Source organism: Mastacembelus armatus, chromosome 24, assembly GCF_900324485.2.
Source record: "Mastacembelus armatus chromosome 24, fMasArm1.2, whole genome shotgun sequence".
Taxonomy (NCBI): domain Eukaryota; kingdom Metazoa; phylum Chordata; class Actinopteri; order Synbranchiformes; family Mastacembelidae; genus Mastacembelus; species Mastacembelus armatus.
The window spans coordinates 12,257,854-12,265,403 of NC_046656.1; positions in this window are offsets into that span (position 1 = coordinate 12,257,854).

Here is a 7,550-nt window from a genome sequence, read left to right on the forward strand (position 1 = left end):
TTTCACAAAATAATACTAGCTAGGCGTCCACTCCTTGGCTTTTTTTCAGCCGTTAGTTGCGTTGTGTGGTTAAATAGATGGAGTTTATTCAGTTGTCATGGCGATATTCACATTATTATTGGGGCTTATGTGCTAATTCTAATCAAGCTGTAGTCTTGATTCATTCATCATTAAGACTAGCTGACTTTAACCGCACTCACTCATTCACTCTGTCCATGCGAAAAAAAAGCACAGTACCAACTATACTTTAACAGGAGATTGAGTGGTGCAGTAATAAAAGTCCCACCATCATCTATCTAAGGACCCTCACCTAATACATCAGTGGCAGCGTGGCAAGGGCCTCGCCGCCACCCCAAAGGGACCACCGAGGAGAAAATAAACTTGGCTGCCTCTCTCCTGAGGCCAGCTGCAAAAGAGCGGGTGAGGAAGAGAGATAGAGAAAGGAGGGAGGGCTATGCATGAGAGCAGGGCTGGGATTCCCATACTTGCTAATTGTGTTGTTGGACGACTGCCCGTACTGTGATGTGAAAAAGAGCCATAGACACAGAGGAGGAAAGAAATCACATTGCATTCCAGCTGATCCCATCATGTTTCCCATCTGCTCTCATTGTTCTTTCAACTCACTTTATATTGGCATGGCTGCCTGTACAGGGCCAATTCATTACAATAGTGGGTAGGCTACAATCAACAGTTTATCCTGTACATTCCAACATCTCTCTGTCTGTCTACACATAAAGATTGGACAGATATATGAAAGTATGCAGCTGTATTTTTTTTTTTTTTTAGTTTTAAAGGTTATTTATCCTGCAGATCAGATTCCAAAGGTCTCATCGGAAAAAGGTTGTATCACTATAGATTTACTCCCCAGAACTCTACCCAAGGTCCCTCCCTATTTCATCTGACCCAGACTGCCACCTTCTGGACAAAATATAAATCTGCTTTGAGGACATCTCAAGACTAAAAAAAATGTATTTATTTTTAGGAATCTCTAAAATGCAAGTTTTAACAAGCGTTAATAATCCATTGTAGTATTTGCGTTGTGCAAATACACTGAAAAACAATTGTCAATCGGGTAACATTAAAGAATATATACCAAACAGTAACACAAAAGAGGTGAAGAATATGCATGGATAAAAATGATTTTAAAGAAGTGCTGAGACCTGCAGTATTTGGAGGATTTAAAAGCCAGTTTTGCTGCCAATTTTGAGACGTCTCCAAAGGGTCACCAGAAGAATATGAGAGTGTATGAGCTGATGCACTGGGTAGAAATTAAATACATTTTGACTTGAAAGAATCTTTGATTTCTTTGTAAAAGACTGTAGCTCATTGGCCTCAAATGCGTCCATATTGCATGTTTTTTTCCACCATTTGGAGTTTCCCTCATGGTGCTTGGCTGTCTTTATCAATCTGTGTGCCAACTTTAATTGTTGAATTTGTTTCTCTGGTGATGCAGCCAAACTGTTTATCAAAAACACATACTGCAGCTCTCATGACAAAGTCAGCTGAACAACAATGTTCAAAAAGGAAAAAGGATTTAAGAACACTTCCAGGAATTTGCTAACAATACCTCTGTAAACCAGTAGATGGTAGCAGAGGATCCCCTACACAGAAATGTGATGAACACAAGCAATAAGGGCAACAGATGGGAGGGAGTAGTGAGAAATAAAGAGGGTTAAGTGATAATAAAAAAGGACAGCAACTAAATACATCAGACAGCAAGTGGATAAGCTGGGGCTGAGGTATAGATCAGTGCTGCTGAGAATCACAGCGCAAAGTGTCTGAAATGCTACATTTGTGTTAATGTTTTGCTCAAATAGCACTGACTGTTGTGACTGATTTGCCTTTTGTGCTTTTTAAAGATGTGGTTGGACTTCAGTCCGTCACTTTAAATTATGTAAAGCTCTATGCTCATCATGCATTTAAAAAATTACCAGATATACTAACATGACTGAGGTTGGGGAACAGCTGGTAGTGGTGTCAGTTCATATCAGATGGCATCGCTGACTGGGCAGCCTGGCACAGCAGCCAGCAGTGCAGAGAAGATGCCAAAGATAGCTGGGGCCTGCCCAGATCACCAACCCATCTTTATTGGCACGCTCAAACTGTGCTAATGTGTGTGCGTCACTGTTGGCATCAGTTAGTGATTATTAAAAGGAGCACAGCAGGTGTCTGCCATCAGACTCCTGGCCTTTATGTCAATGCAGGAGACATCTATGCAGCCAAATCTCTTCAACTGGAACTACTTTCTACCAGAGAAATAATCCCTCTGAAAACAGCCGCTCCCACAGGAAGAAGCTTTTTAATTTAGTTCACCCCCTGACTCTCTCACTCTTATGATTAGGTGTGGAAGGAATAACCTATACATTAATATGTCATGGTATGCTTGAACCAATAGTTTGAAACTTTATCTATTTGATTTGGTATGTAGAAGGTATGTTTACCATAAATGTTTTAACAGTTCTGCCTTTTGCAAGTTCAATACACAGCCCGTCTGGCCTGCACTGTGTTAATGCACCAAATACACGGTTCAAATATTTACAATGAGGGGAGAAGCAGCAACATTATAAGATATCAGAGTTATTTGTGCATGTTTGAAGGAATAATCATTAAACATTTGAATGAATACCTTTCTGGAGGTATAGGGCAAGTAGAACTATTGAATATCCATCCAGCTTGGGTGCTTTTAACCACCCACCGTCTCCTGAGGCACTATACACTACATAAATAAAAAACAATAAATTTCACTGTGAAACCCAAACATGAGCTCAAACAGCTGTTTGTGTCTCTTGCCCTGAAGTCCATGTTTGCATTCATGGGTTTATGTAGCCTAAAGTACTTCACATTCAGCTGGCTGTGAAGGAATTTGACCTAAACATGGCAGCTGTAAGCATGTGCTTTGGTCATAATAATTAGAATCATGAAGAAAGAAACAAAAGATTTGAAGTTTTTGGACTTTAAGTTTTTAAATTAAGACTTATTATTATTTATTTGATATCTGTAGAGCTGAGGTTAGGGGGTGGAATTTAGCACAACATGGTTGATCGCACAGAGAAGCACAGTCATTTTGCTCAAAGCTTCGAACTGCTAAGCCTATAAAATACTGTGCTGTAATTAGATGGTTTGGGGCTCAGAGAGTAGGCATATGCAGTTTGGGATCAAAGAGCAAGGAAAGAGTAAAGGAGGTCACCTTTACACACACACACACACACACACACCCACAATAATCCATGCTGTAAGAGCAGTGTTAGTAGAAGGAAAAGTTGTCTGACTAAAAGATGTTTTCCCAGGTGGGCACAATTACCTGTGTGTAGAGTACATGTGTGCTTCTGTGAGTTCATGTCCACAAACCTCTGTGTGTGTGTGTCTGTGTCTGTGTGTGCATAAGAATTACCCACATGTTGTTTTTAGAGGATTCAGGTCTATTATAATTAGGAAGAATCAGGTCGAACTCCCACAGTTCTTCACAAACCATTCACAGATAGAGAACCTCAGAGGAACAGCAAAGAGTCAGACATCATCCTGATGCTTTTCTTATTATTACCACTTAGAATAATACTGTGCAGAGCGGCACGATACCTAAGCAGCATCAGAGGTTTATTTAACAAGTGGCTATTCATTTGCTAGAGCAGAGCACTCACAAAGCCAGAGGGAGCAGGAAGATGATGGGTCACTGCACAGGGGAGCAGAACACAAGCTCTCACTGTTGAGTCATGGAGTTTATAAGCAGCCGTGGCTAATCCTCGGCAAGGGTGTGTGTGTGTGTGCGTGTGCGTGTCTGCATCTAGACAAGAACCCAGTGCCAGTATGTTTGTGTCAAGGCATATGCCATGCAGGATCTTACTGAGTATGGAAGTAATACAAACACCTGTTTTAGTGCTCATCAAATCCAGTCAGTGTGTATGGGCATGTGTAGCAGAGTGCACAGGTTTGAGCAAGTGAACATGTGTTTCATTATAAGCTGAAATCACTCACAGGTGACTTTGTTTATTTGATCTGAATTAAGCCTCCGCCTCTTCCCACATGGAAATCTGACCAAGACTTACAGAAGAAAAAAAATTCCAAACAAAGTTCCAAGGATTGCGGTGAAAACCCAGAAGAAGAAGAGAAAGAAGGAAAAAAAACAGATTTGTTAAAACTGTGCTTGCCCTGATGGCTGTAACAACATAACATTTTTATCCACATATTGAAATATTGAGCACACATGGGCTCAATTATTATCCCATGGAATTCCGCAAAGAGTAAATTCAGCAATAAGGAAAATATTCCTCTAATCTGGGGTCTTCCTAAAACTGGGTGTGAAGGAAATTTAGGGGGTCCCTGTTTTAATTGGGTCCAGATTCAACCATCCTATTGAAGCAGTGGTGGGACAGTTTTTTTAGTGTTTTTTTTTTCTTTTTAAAAAAGGATCTATTTTTCTGGTATGTGAATAAATGTCTGATTTTTCAGAGGGGGTTTCTGCAAACCAGATCAGACTGCTCCAGTGTTATAAGAAGCAGATGGACTGGACCAAGGAAAGAAAACAGTGAGTCCCATAACAGATGAGAAAAGTACAGAGTGTAATATGAAAATAAGTAAGAGCCTGACAAAAAAGAAATTTGGAAATTATTAAAAAGACAATACAATCAACTTAAAAAATGTGCAAAGGCATATTGATATATAGTATCATCAACATATTGAGCATTGAGCATTACACAGTCTGAGTTTTGTATGCAAGGGCATGCAGAGGCCACAGGTTTAACACCATGAAAAACAACTAATCTCCATTCTCTCGTAGATTCGACAACAGACACAATACACACTACACACACACATTACATTGACAGATTTATCTTCTGAGTGGAGTGACCTAACAACACAGCCTCTGAGAGGTTGCTGAGAAAAGAAAAGGGAAAAGCAGAAGAACAGTGAGAGACTGGAAGACATGACCAATGACAATACTGGCCCAGTACAGAGAGCTCTGAGATCCACTGCGACTGTGCAGCAGTACCATTGCCTAGCAAACTGTCACTGGTGTATAAGCCATTGACTTGTCAATCACATCATCAATCCTCCAGTGCTGCCTATTTCATAAAGACAAGGGCACAAATTTGACCAGGCTTTAAGGGCAGAGAAGAAAGATAACTGAAAAAAAATAGATCAACTACAGTTACTGTCAACTGCAGAATATTTTGAGATATAGAAAGATTTTGCCCCGATGATCATCTGACTAAAACAGCACAGTCGGCCATGTTGTCCCATATTCCTTCCATTAATGAACACAAAAATGCATCTATGATTTAGATTATATTTATGGATGTATGTGAGGGTTTGTACGAGAAAAAGAGGAAGATTCTCTAGACCCAAAAAGGTGAATGTTTTATCAGCAACTTAAGAGTAAACTGTACGGGGTAAAAACACAACATCCATCTACTCGTTCATGCTCTTCACCCTCATTCTCCAGCCCGTTCTTTCTCTCTAGATGCCATTTGTCCACCTTGGTACTATGATGCCCTTCCGGAGAGCTAAGTATCAGCTTTCTTCCCCAGTGGCCCTCAGCTCCCTCTGCCATGCATTTTTAATGGACACACTCGTGCAGCGGACAAATGATTTTTATTTTTGACAGGGGAGGGCTGGCTCTAGTTACATAGGGATAGAGAGCGAGTGAACAAGCGTCCATGCACCCAAGTGAGCATGGTGAAAAATGTGTGTGCACACTCACACACACCACGGACAAGACTAAGAAAGTCAAGAATGATCAAACTATGTTGTCAGTGCTTACTTAAGACCAGATCCTTCCAAAATTTCTTATAGACAACCTTGTTTTACCATATATTTGTTCCTCATGCGCTTTACAAAATACACACAAAGAACACACACATCCTCCACTTACCATAAAGTGGTTGATTAATTCACCTCTTGGATTATGACTGGCCAAAGTCCAGGATGATGAAAGAGGCAAGCAGCCCACCAAGGTCTTCATTAAACCAGGATTAGAGCCAGACTAAACCTATTAACTCTGTCTTAAAACCACTTTAATACCAATCAAATCAGAATTAAAATTCACACTGTGAGACTATGTGCATCCTACACATTTTGACAGTACCCTACTGTCTGTTTAACAATGTGTGTGTGTGTTCACTGAGGTAGGAGCAGTATTATTGAGCACTCCTAATAGAAACTATAGGATTACCAGTAAGCAGGGAAAGAGATGACGATAAGATAAAAGTTTTAGCCATGATGGTTACACAACCTAAACCATGCACTTACTACTGTAACTATGACTATGACTAGTACATCCCTCATGTCAGGGTAAAGATCATACAACCCTCGGGTTAGGGATGAGAGAATGGCCATTTGTCATCAGGACCTTGGCTGTGGGATATGGGCCCAACTGTACTCTACCCCTTGAAGGAGAAGCAAACACCAATGGTGATCCTTGTTCCTGTTATAATTACTATTACTTCAGTCACTAGAGGTTGCCTAATTAAAGAACATATGTGCCTAACTGCCTCCCCTTGTTTCCAGTATTAAAGTCAAGCTAACCCATATTTACTACACAGATATGAGATGAATTCATTTAAAATTCAAGTTATTCAGTTTATTTACTAAAATATTAATCACATGCTGTGACTTGAATAAGACTTTACTGAAAAGACTGTCTGTGTGAAAGTCACATTGTAGTGTAAAAAAAAGCGTTCTAGGTTTGTTATATATTGTAATATAATTTTTATGTGGTCTTAAGGCTGCAGCCTTTGATAAATCAGCAGTCTTTAATCCTTTAAAAAAGCTAATATATTATTTCTTCTTCAAAAATTGCTAATTTGTAAATGACAAATCTCACTCTGTAGGCTTATTCCTGTAGCTAAAACATATATAAGAGTAGAGGTAAACACAAGTAAAATACATGTAATTTGCTCCGTTCCATCTCTAGAGAGAGGAAATGATGGTGAGAAAGAGAAGGTTAGCTGAAAGAGCATTCCCAGGTGTGACCACAGCATTCCCTCCATACCTTTAAACAAACCACTGTGTGTATGTGTATGTGTGTGTAGGTCTGAGGTTTGTAGCTTGTGGCCAAACTGGACTTGAACCTCAGTCCTGTAGCCAATAACAACAACTTCTGACTCAAGCACACGCACATACGTACACAAAATCACAGACCTGGTTAAACACGTTTGCACTTTAAGAGGTGACAAGTGAAGGATAAAATGATTTTCAGGTGAACACACTTTTTTTTTTTCAAGAAAATTTGAAATTTTGAAGAATATTTGAGTCTTTAAAAGTCACTTAATCATAGGACTAAATTATTGTGACCTTAAAATAACATTATCATTGTGCATTGTTAGTGTGTATAGTGTGTATTCTACATTGTGTGTACTTTAAGGTTTAGCTGTGGTATGTAAGAACATTAGCTCAGTCTTACTTGTTTCCTTCACTCTTAATCCTCTCTCCCCCTCATGATAAGTTTCAGTTTGGAGATGCCACTGAAAGAGATTTGGTTTGATACTTACTAAAAGTGTATCACATGACCAAGAGCATTTGCATCTCTAAATGTTGCATATGTGCTTGTGTAT